This window comes from Oncorhynchus masou, unplaced genomic scaffold (genome assembly GCF_036934945.1).
Source record: "Oncorhynchus masou masou isolate Uvic2021 unplaced genomic scaffold, UVic_Omas_1.1 unplaced_scaffold_2333, whole genome shotgun sequence".
NCBI lineage: Eukaryota > Metazoa > Chordata > Actinopteri > Salmoniformes > Salmonidae > Oncorhynchus > Oncorhynchus masou.
Window position 1 is genome coordinate 58249 of NW_027008795.1, and position 11430 is coordinate 69678.

The 11430-nt window shown below is 40.3% G+C and overlaps 1 pseudogene; it reads right to left on the bottom strand.

Moving 5' to 3' along the window:
• Positions 1 to 1238: 1238 nt before the first annotated feature.
• Positions 1239 to 8298, bottom strand: LOC135533353 (B-cell receptor CD22-like; annotated as a pseudogene).
• Between the last annotated feature and the right edge of the window lie 3132 nt (positions 8299 to 11430).

Here is an 11430-nt window from a genome sequence, read left to right on the forward strand (position 1 = left end):
ATTGTATTTGTGGGGTACAGAGAAGAGATAGTTATTTAAAAATCATGTTAAACACTAGTATTGCACACAGAGTGAATACATGCAACTCATGTGACTAGTTTAGTAAATCTTTACTCCTGAACTTATTTAGGCTTGCCATAGAAAAGGTGTTGAATACATATTGACTTTCAGCTTTTCATTTTTATGTCTAAAAGCATAATTCCACATTGTGTGTAGAACAGTGACACAAAAACTCAATGGAATACACTTTAATGAGATGTTAAATGTTATGACCAGTAAGACCAAAAGATTTCATGGAAATTGAATGTAAAGGTTTTAATTACAGGGCAATTAATAAACAACCTGAAATGCAGTCTCAATTGTTTCTTCGATTTAACACTCAACATTAAAACTGAAACAATTACTTCTAAATAGATATAAACTGAAAATAGATATTGTTATTCTGGTAACTGCACAAAAGATGAAGATAAACAGTAACTAGTAGATGTTAACACCATTCTGCCGTCATGTAGACTTCCTGCACCAACTTCCTGTCTTGTATCAGACCACTGTCTCTCCAACTAACTGTGTCGTCTCTCCTCAGTCATCATTGACTTTATATGGTCTTAAACTGCCTTCAGTGAGCTAGTTGAACTCAGCAGTTCCTCTATACTGGAACCCATTAAACAGATGCTCTGTGAACTCAACACTCAAAATAAATGGTCCAAAATAAAGAGTAGCCTGCATCATCATATCACCACTATAGTAACAGTTAAACACTTTTCATCCCAGAAAATTCTACAAATATGCAGACAATCAAAGAGCACACAATTATACATGTAACAAAAGTACCATTAGAAACTAATACACAATGATAATTCTGTACATAAAAACACTTAATACCCATTGGAAAAATAATTAACATCCACCTCTTTAATTGACTTGTGCATAAAGCCCATCTAGGTTGTTAAGATGGTGGTTCCTGGTTCCCTCTACTGACCGTGGCCTGGTTAGAGCACACTGTCCTGTCCGGGAGTTCTGTGCATCTGGTCGGGGAGTTTGTGAGAACACAGAGAAAGGAACAGTTGTCAGGAGTGGACACTTCAGAAGAATAATGACTTCATAGTTACAGTTGGTTACACAACACAGTATTCATTCAATTCTTCCTGAAAACACATTCTAGAGGTTTTAAAGGTTTATTCTACCATTCCCACCATGTGTCCCTGTGAAGGTCTGTCATGTCAAACCCACTGGGGAGTCTAGATGTTCTCCTCCTCCTGGAAGACAAGAATAAAGGTATTTTGACATCATTTAGGTTTTCATATACAAAAGCACAAACAGCATGATAAATATGTTAAAATTGAGGCTGGGAATATCTTTTTACCATGCAAAGAAATGATCAGGCTGAAAGGAAAATTAACCCCAAGGCTTTAAATTTTCCTACAATCTCAAAAACCTTTTGATGGTTAACAGGCTCTTCTTGCCCTGTAAATAAAACACACATTATAGCCATCTGTTCCAAAAAGAGGAAACATTTTGCACATTGTCTAATATTACAAATTATACATATTAGATGTACAGATGTAAGATCTTAATTTATCCAGTTTTGTTGCAGTGAAATAATCCTGCAGCAAAAGGACTTGAGAGTTCCTCCGTAATGTTGATCCATTGGTGGTGAGTCTATTAGCTGGACAAAATAAGGCTGCATGATAAGTGCAATACTATTAATATAACAACTCAAGTTTCAGTGCAGGATTTTGTGAATATATGCAAATCACAAAGCTTATCTGTGTTTCCAAAAATGCAATAAACTTGGAAGCAACAATATAGTGATCAAATTAAGATCCTACTAACTAAGGGGTATCATACCTAGATACAACAGCAGCATTATTCTGATCCATAGTTCTTGTGTGTTTTCCTTGTTTTAGTGTTGGTCAGGACGTGAGCTGGGTGGGCATTCTATGTTGTGACTGTCTAGTTTGTCTATTTCTATGTTTGGCCTGATATGGTTCTCAATCAGAGGCAGGTGTTAGTCATTCCCTCTGATTGGGAACCATATTTAGGTAGCCTGTTTGTGTTGGGATTTGTGGATAATTGTTTCCTGTCTCTGTAACAGATAGGACTGTTTGCGGGGTTTGTCATGTTTTGTAGTGTCAAACAGTTCATGTGCTGAGTTTCTGTCATTAACCATGACACTTGCCATCCTTTGGTAATGTTTTCCCAGGAAGCAAAGCTGTGTGCAGCGATTTTAAACAACTGTCAGCAACAGAAGTGAGGCTTTAATAACTGAATCCATGCATTTGAAGGGGTGTCCACATACTTTTGAATATATATTGTATATCTAACCTACGATTGTGCCCTACGTGCCCATTTTACCTTTTATAGCCAGCTGCACTTCATTCGACTTCCCACAGCCGTGACTATTTCTTGCTTCACAGTAGTACAGTCCTCCATCACCAACAGTAACATTGAGGGTGTAACTCAGTCCAGATGCTACCTGTGTTTACCCTCACTGATCTGAACCAGGTGAAGTTTGTCACAGGAGGGTTGGCTGTACTGCTGCAGGTCAGATTAACACAGCTGCCCACTGATACTGATCAGCTGGACTGATGGAGGCTGAGGTGTCCTTAGGAGAGACTGGGGAGAGGGGTTCATTTACAATGTATCTGGATATGGTATATTGAATAGTCTCATCAAAACCACTCTATTACAATCATCAGTGAAACATGATAGAATGATCTATTCTTCAGGAACCGGTGACTAAATCTTACATGAAACGTTAAGCATCATGTTATGTTCAGCTGTCTTGTTGCTTGTCCCTACTGGGTAGACTGCAGTACAAGTGATGTTCTTCTCATGATGAAGGTATGATGGAGTGAAGGTCACCGTGGAGAGAACTGATTTGGTTTGGTCTGGATTCTCCTGCAGTTGGTTCTCAGTTGTGAACTGTGTTGGGAGAGTCCATGTCAGCTCAGGGGGGTGTTCGGGACAGGGAGCAACAGCTGAGCAGTTCAAACTGACAGGGGTCCCTTCCTTTACCTCACCTAAGACAGTTAGGATGGGACTGGAAGGCAAATCTGTAATACATTGTAGATAAATATATTTTACTCTAGTAGTTAAACTGTCCACTTGTTCTTCTCTTATCTTTGAGGCAAGGAATCTAAACTGGGAAAAATAGTTGGTAAACAATTCAATTGTCTCTTACCACTGACAACTTTATGAACAGACTTTTCAGTGTCTGTTGCACGGAATGGTTGACTCTCAATCCTGAAGAAGTATATATTAGTGTAATTGGTGGTTACATTGAAGACTGTGGTGCAGTTCTTCTGGGACATGTTTTCAGTTATCATCCCTTGATATCTGTTGACCATCTCACTACTGTTAAATATCACTCTGTCCGGACGCTCACCAAAGTTTGGGTTTCCTTTAATCCACACTCCAGAGGTTAATATTGTGCTGTTAAATGTATCCTTATGTTGGTCCGGAATATCAAATGAACATGGGATTTGCACACAGGAGCCAGTCAGTACATCCAGTCTATCTGGAATTGTGGCGATCAAATGTCGTACACCAAAACAGACCAGAACACCTGCAACATAAAAGACAACATAAGGGCGGTTCTGATGTATTTTCAGATCAGTCCAATGATATGTATTAACCCTAGATGACTGACAGGGGCCTCTGTTTGGAAGCCACTGCACAGCCATCTTGTTATTCCTCCTCCAGTGTAAAACAGATGTTGGAAGAAATAGAAATGCATTTATTAATGTCTAGACAAGTATATTCTATTACAGACACCTTAATGCAGACTTTTAAATTATATTTTGTGACCTGCAACACTTCCTTCAGTAGAGAGACCCTACCATTTCTCCATCCAATGATTGCATCTTGAAACTCACTAAATTGGTATTATCCAATAGCTGCGTCATCTTTGAGTCAGAGTTTTTCCTTTTTCCCTTTCCCCCCCCCAACTATGTGAACCTGTATGTGGAACAATTTGAGGAACCACTTACAAAACAGAGACACACTCCCTACTTTCTAAATTCCTCTCATGGAAGAGATACATAGATGATGTCTTTGTGCTCTGGGAAGGAAGTCAGCAGGAACTAAATTAATTCCAAACTCTGCTAAATGAGAGCTCTGAATATCTCAAATTCACCATGCAGACTGTTGAGAGAAATATAAACTACCTGGATCATCAAAGAGAATGATGCATTACATACAGACTTGTACACAAAGCACAACAGACCTCAAAACTCTGCTACGTGCGGATAGTGTGCATCGCCTTCCACTCAGGAATGATCTACCATATAGCCAGTTATGCAGGGTTCAACAAATCTGTGGCCAACATTCAGATTTTGACAGCAATGCTAAGAAAATGACAAATAATTTCAAAATCAGAGGCTACATGGAAAAAATTGATGCAACGATGAAAATCTCTCAAAAACCACGAGAAGAATTGCTAAAAACTAAACCAAAGAAGAAAAACTTTTGCACTAAGTACACCAAGTGTTCAGAGAAAATGAAAGCAATCCTGAAGAAGCACTGGCATATTCTGCAATCAGACACAACAATTGCACACCTCAAGGACCAACCCACTGGTGGTCTATAAGTGTGGTCACAATATTGTGGATAGCTTAGTGAGATCTGACCTGCCCCATGAGCCCACTCAGACACTCTTGACACACAATCCAAATTGGAAATACCAATGTGGCTCATGCTCACAGTGCAATAGCACAACACAAACATCCTTCTTCAGACACCCACATACAGGTGGAAACATCCCTGTTTGGGGTCTCATCTCTTGCAAGATAAAGATAGTAATCTCTCTCATCACATGTTCATGTGGAAAAACCTACGTAGGACAACCGAAAAGACAATTAAAACAATGCATAGCTGACCACTGTAACGTGTGTCGTAGTCTGATGAGGAGGAATCGGACCAAAGAGCAGCGTGGTAAGTGTTCATGACCTTTATTTCACTGAACACTGAAACACAAAGACCAAAGTGCAAACGAAACAGTCCTGTCAGGTGCAGAAAACACTAAACAGAAAACAACTACCCACAAAACATAGGTGGGAAAAAGCTACCTAAGTATGGTTCCCAATCAGAGACAACGATAGTCAGCTGTCCCTGATTGAGAACCATACCCGGCCAAAACAAAGAAATACAAAACATAGAGAAAGGAACATAGAATGCCCACCCAAATCACACCCTAACAAAACCAAAATAGAGACATAAAAAGCTCTCTAAGGTCAGGGTGTGACAACCACCGCAGCTCAATCAGGTGTAATAACACTGACTATCCAGTAGCAGCTCACTTTGTTGAAGCTAACCATCCCATCTTCTCACTCAAAAAACACACGCATATACACACGCATTGAGCATGTTGGCCAACCAAGGAGAGGAGGTATTTAATACATTGACCCCTACTGTCTTAATATTGACTTTGATCTCAGGCCTTTCTTATGAACAATTAGTTTGATGAAGAAGTCTTTTAAATTAATGTATTCTTTCTACAGATTATCAGCGTACAACCAATATGTTCCCCCTGTTGATGATGCTTATTATGCATTATGGATGAACCAAAAGATTACATGTAACAACATTTTATGAAATTGGAAACAATTAAATACATGTGAAATTAAATTAAACAATAATGTATGTTGATGCTAATCTTATGCTAATTTTAATGATAACAATAGGCTAATATTTTCAATATGATGTAAACTATTGTCTTTTAACAGTTTCACTCAATTCACTCTAATTAACCTCATAATTGTGACACAACCCTTATGATTGTCATTGTTGCACTAATTCCACTGTTTGTCTGCATAACCTGGTTCAAGCATTCATGACTTTACCCTGAAGAAGGAACAGTGATGCCAAAACGTTGGTGTTTTCCTTAATAAATGACTGGGAGTTTATATATATATATATATAGAGTGTGCAACTCTCTTTGTTTTTATAGCTTACAGTGTATTCACCGTTAGTCAGCACCTCTACACTAAGTCATTTTCTCTGGGTTTGCTCCAGCTCATACTTTTTATATCACCTGAACTTAACAAATAAAATAAAAAAACATGTAAAGATATTTAAGTATTTTATTTATAGAGTACTAACTTTACTGTCCCTTCTACAACAAAATACTTAAATACATGTAATATAGTCCTTGAAACATTTATTTAAATACTGTAGAATTCCATTAATTATCATGGAGGACTGCTTCTTCTGGGGAGTACCATATATAGAGACCGGTGGTTTCATAGTCTCTCATTGGCCGTTACATAGAATCAGCGATCCAGAGTTTATACCATCACTGTTACAGTCTCTCCCAATAATAATAGTTGTGGAAGGACCACCAGAGGGCAGGCTGGGCTCACGGATAGTAGCCCAACAAGGCATGTTGAGACAAGGTAACCAGAGGTAATTAAGCACAGCTGATGGTACTAATGACATATTCTCTTTCCCCTATAAGAGAGAGGATGAAACCAGCAGGGAGAGGAGAGACAAACCCTCTCTGTAGAATGGCTACCAAGAGAAGGGAGCTAGCCAAAGAAGGTCCATTAAGACAGTGACAAATCTGTGATTGTTGTTATAGTTTAAAGATAATCGTTGTGTTCCTGTGTCATCTAAAGAAGAAGATGTATGTTGTTCCTTGGGAGATTCTCATTGATTGTGTTGGAGTGTTGTCAGAAATCTCTCAATAGAGAACTGCGTTCAACCAAGAAAACCTACTCCTGACTTGTTTATTCCACCTTTCTGTTTCAGAGTGACACCAAATGACTTGGTCCGCTCACATAATACTAACTTATTTCTATGTCCAGGTGATTTTTCAATTGGTCGGTATGTTGTCAAGGAGTGGTGACAGGGACAGTGGTGGAAGCTGTACTGTTAACCGCACACTGATGTCGGTTTCACATGAACATACAGAGACATGAAGAAGTATTTCCCCCTTTCTGCTTCTCTATTTTTACTTATCAGATCTTTATAAACTTATTTTATAGTTATTTTCTTTCATTAACAAAGTTATGCAAAACCCAATTCCTCTGTGTGAAAAAGTAATTGCCCCCTCACTCTCACTAACTGGTTGTGCCACCATTCCAAAACACACAATCTACATGAAAATGATTAAAAGCCACAAATTTCAAGTTTTGAAATGGCCTACTCAATGTCCAGACCTAATCCCAAATGAGATATTGTGGCAGGACTTGAAACGAGCAGTTCATGCTTGAAAACCCACATTTGCCGCTGAGTTAAAGCAGATCTGTACGGGAGAGTGGGACAAAATTCCTCCACAGCAACATGAGAGACTGATCAACAACTACAGGAAGCATTTGGTTGGAGTCATTTCAGCTGAAGGAGGCACAACCAGTTATTGAGTATAAGGGGGCAATTACTTTTTCACACAGGGACATTGGGTGTTGCATAACGTTGTTTAAGAAATTAATGAAATATGTAAATGTTGTGTTATTTGTTCACTCAGTTTCCATTTATCTAATATCTTTGATTGAATATCTGATAACGTTCAGTATCAAAAATATGCAACATTTTCACAGCAGTTTAAATCCAGACTATTAAAATACACTAATCAGGAATTAACTGTACACTTTTCTACACAATTAAAAAGCTGGAATATAGCACATCCCATAAAATGTAATGTCTTGTGGTTATTCCTTTATGTCTGATTCATAACTAGTTGTTGTTGTGTGGAAGACTCACCTGACATAAAGAGGCCAATGAGAAAAAACATGTTCTCAGGACAAGCCATGTGAGAACTCACACACTACTGATCACCTGAAACAGTACAAACATACACTTACTGGTGGAGTAACTTAACACACACAACACATTGCATTGAACTCTCCCCATATCAACTACACTATATCCTTCAGTTGTAAAGATAATACATGAACAAACAGCAGTACAGTAGAACATATTGATTCTCATTACTCATAATTAATTTCCTTTCATTTATTTTGAACATTAAAATTATCAGAAAATATAGTGAAGAAGTCGATACTTGCCTTAGACGGTAACGTAGACTGTCTACAGCAGAACCTGTTACACACATAGTGAGGTCTGACAAACTAATGTACTGAAATTCATGTGGAATATCTCACATCTCATCAGTGAAGTACTTCCTAATATGTGTATGAGTAATCATTATTAATGAATACTACTGTATTTAGTGTCCCTTTCTCACGGTAGGACAGGTCAACAGCATTTTGAAACGGGCCTCTGAATCACTAAGTCTGACCCCAATAAATTGCTAAAATAAACTTTTGGCAGCAAAACCATCTCCCTCTTCCGTATCTCCTGTATATCCTGTATCTCCCAGGCTTGAATGGGAATATCTGTGGAATTTAAAAAAATATAGTAAAATTATGAACCCAAATCCACGATGAATTTAATCAAATATAAAAAATAAAAGTTTAATTTGAGTTCGATACAAAACATATGGTTGTCACATTATGTTTCAACATGAAAAACTTTAAAATAGAAGAGAGCCGCACACTCTAGGAGCTCAGATGCAAAAATTGAGTTACCAACGTTTCGGCAGCCAAGCTGTCTTCATCAGGGTATAATCACAAACACTGCGGGATGACTAGTTTATGTAGTGTCAAAAGACACAGGTGTCTGTAATCATGGCCAAGAGTGGCCTAATATCATTGGTTAATTATCAAATATTAAAATGTCATACAAAGAACAGCATACAAACAACAAATGGATTGCAAACGATCATAGATTCATTTGACTACACAAGCTTACAAACAATTACAATGGCAAAGTCACAATAATCACAACAATGGCTTCAGATCAAGTCTACGTTGAGACCAAAGGGCGCAAGGGTCTTTAAGTTAAAGATCCAGGCAGCCTCTCGTTTTAACAATAAATTATCAAGGTCACCCCCTCTCCTAGGGAGGGTGACATGTTCGATGCCAATATAACGCAGAGATGAAATCGAGTGGCCTGCCTCCAAGAAGTGGGCCGCAACTGGGTAAGTAAAGATTTACACCTAATGGTGCTACGATGCTCTGAGATACGTACTTTTAATTTGCGCTTTGTTTTACCCACATATTTTTTTACCACAAGGACAAGTTATAAGATAAATAACTGCCTTAGTGGAGCACGTAATAATACCTTTTATTGGGATCGATTTCCATGTTTGTGGGTGTTTGAAGGATCTACATTTATGCAAGTGCCATTGCATTGAGCACAGCCATTACATTTGTAATTTCCATCCAGTAGGGGCACAAATAGACGTTGTTCTGCAATATATTGGGGTGGTAAATCAGAGTGTACCAATTGGTCTCTGAGATTTCTGCCCCGCGAGAATACGACCAAGGGAAGGTCCGAAAACACATTACTGAGACTATCATCGGATTTTTTGAATGTGCCAATGTTTGTGAACAATTCCCTTAATTTGTTCAGAACGCTTTGAATAGCGGGTAGTTAGAACACAAGAATGCATCTTTTTGCCGGACTGATCTTGAAAAAGATCAGTGTGTAGAACATTATCTTCACACAAGATCAGAAGATCAAGAAAACTGATTTGACGTTTGTCAGATTGCATAGTAAATCTCAAATGATCAGAACAGGAGTTAAGAAAAGCATGGAATGCCTGGATCTGTTTTGCATCACCCCTCCATAGAACAAAAATATCATCAATATACCGTTTCCAAATAATGATGTTAGGCAAGAAAACATTTGAGAGGTTTGAAAATAGACTGCTTCTCCATGTAACCCACATACAAATTAGCATAGTTAGGAGCCATGGGGGATCCCATAGCAGTACCCTTCGTTTAAATAAAGAAATAATTTAGAAACATGAAATAGTTATGTGTGAGTACTATTTCAGCCAATGCTATAATGCATGCACTGGAAGGTAGTTCATTAGGGGCACGTTGCAGAAGAAAATGTTCCATAGCTTCAATACCGCCCTCGTGTGGAATATTTGTGTATAACGACTCAACATCAAAAGTAACTCACAAGGTATTCTCAGGGAGAGGATCAAGAGATTCAATGATAGAGATCATACTGCTGGTGTCCTTCACAAAGAAGGGGAGCTGTTCTGCGAGTGGTCTAATAAAAAAGTCAACAAAAGTAGATAGAGGGGCCGTTACTGCATCAATGCCCGCTATCTTCTCTGCATCACGGAGGCGCTCCGCACTGCTAAAGCTAACTCTCTCTCCTCTGCTCTCATCCTTCTAGACCTATCGGCTGCCTTCGATACTGTGAACCATCAGATCCTCCTCTCCACCCTCTCCGAGTTGGGCATCTCCGGCGCGGCCCACGCTTGGATTGCGTCCTACCTGACAGGTCGTTCCTACCAGGTGGCGTGGCGAGAATCTGTCTCCTCGCCACGCGCCCTCACCACTGGTGTCCCCCAGGGCTCTGTTCTAGGCCCTCTCCTATTCTCGCTATACACCAAGTCACTTGGCTCTGTCATAACCTCACATGGTCTCTCCTATCATTGCTATGCAGACGACACACAATTAATCTTCTCCTTTCCCCTTCTGATGACCAGGTGGCGAATCGCATCTCTGCATGTCTGGCAGACATATCAGTGTGGATGACGGATCACCACCTCAAGCTGAACCTCGGCAAGACGGAGCTGCTCTTCCTCCCGGGGAAGGACTGCCCGTTCCATGATCTCGCCATCACGGTTGACAACTCCATTGTGTCCTCCTCCCAGAGCGCTAAGAACCTTGGCGTGATCCTGGACAACACCCTGTCGTTCTCAACCAACATCATGGCGGGTGGCCCGTTCCTGTAGGTTCATGCTCTACAACATCCGCAGAGTACGACCCTGCCTCACACAGGAAGCGGCGCAGGTCCTAATCCAGGCACTTGTCATCTCCCGTCTGGACTACTGCAACTCGCTGTTGGCTGGGCTCCCTGCCTGTGCCATTAAACCCTACAACTCATCCAGAACTCCGCAGCCCGTCTGGTGTTCAACCTTCCCAAGTTCTCTCACGTCACCCCCGCTCCTCCGCTCTCTCCACTGGCTTCCAGTTGAAGCTCGCATCCGCTACAAGACCATGGTGCTTGCCTACGGAGCTGTGAGGGGAACGGCACCGCAGTACCTCCAGGCTCTGATCAGGCCCTACACCCAAGCAAGGGCACTGCGTTCATCCACCTCTGGCCTGCTCGCCTCCCTACCATTGAGGAAGTACAGTTCCCGCTCAGCCCAGTCAAAACTGTTCGCTGCTCTGGCCCCCCAATGGTGGAACAAACTCCCTCACGACGCCAGGACAGCGGAGTCAATCACCACCTTCCGGAGACACCTGAAACCCCACCTCTTCAAGGAATACCTAGGATAGGATAAGTAATCCTTCTCACCCCCCCTTAATGACTTAGATGCACTATTGTAAAGTGGCTGTTCCACTGGATGTCAGAAGGTGAATTCACTAATTTGTAAGTCGCTCTGGATAAGAGCGTCTGCTA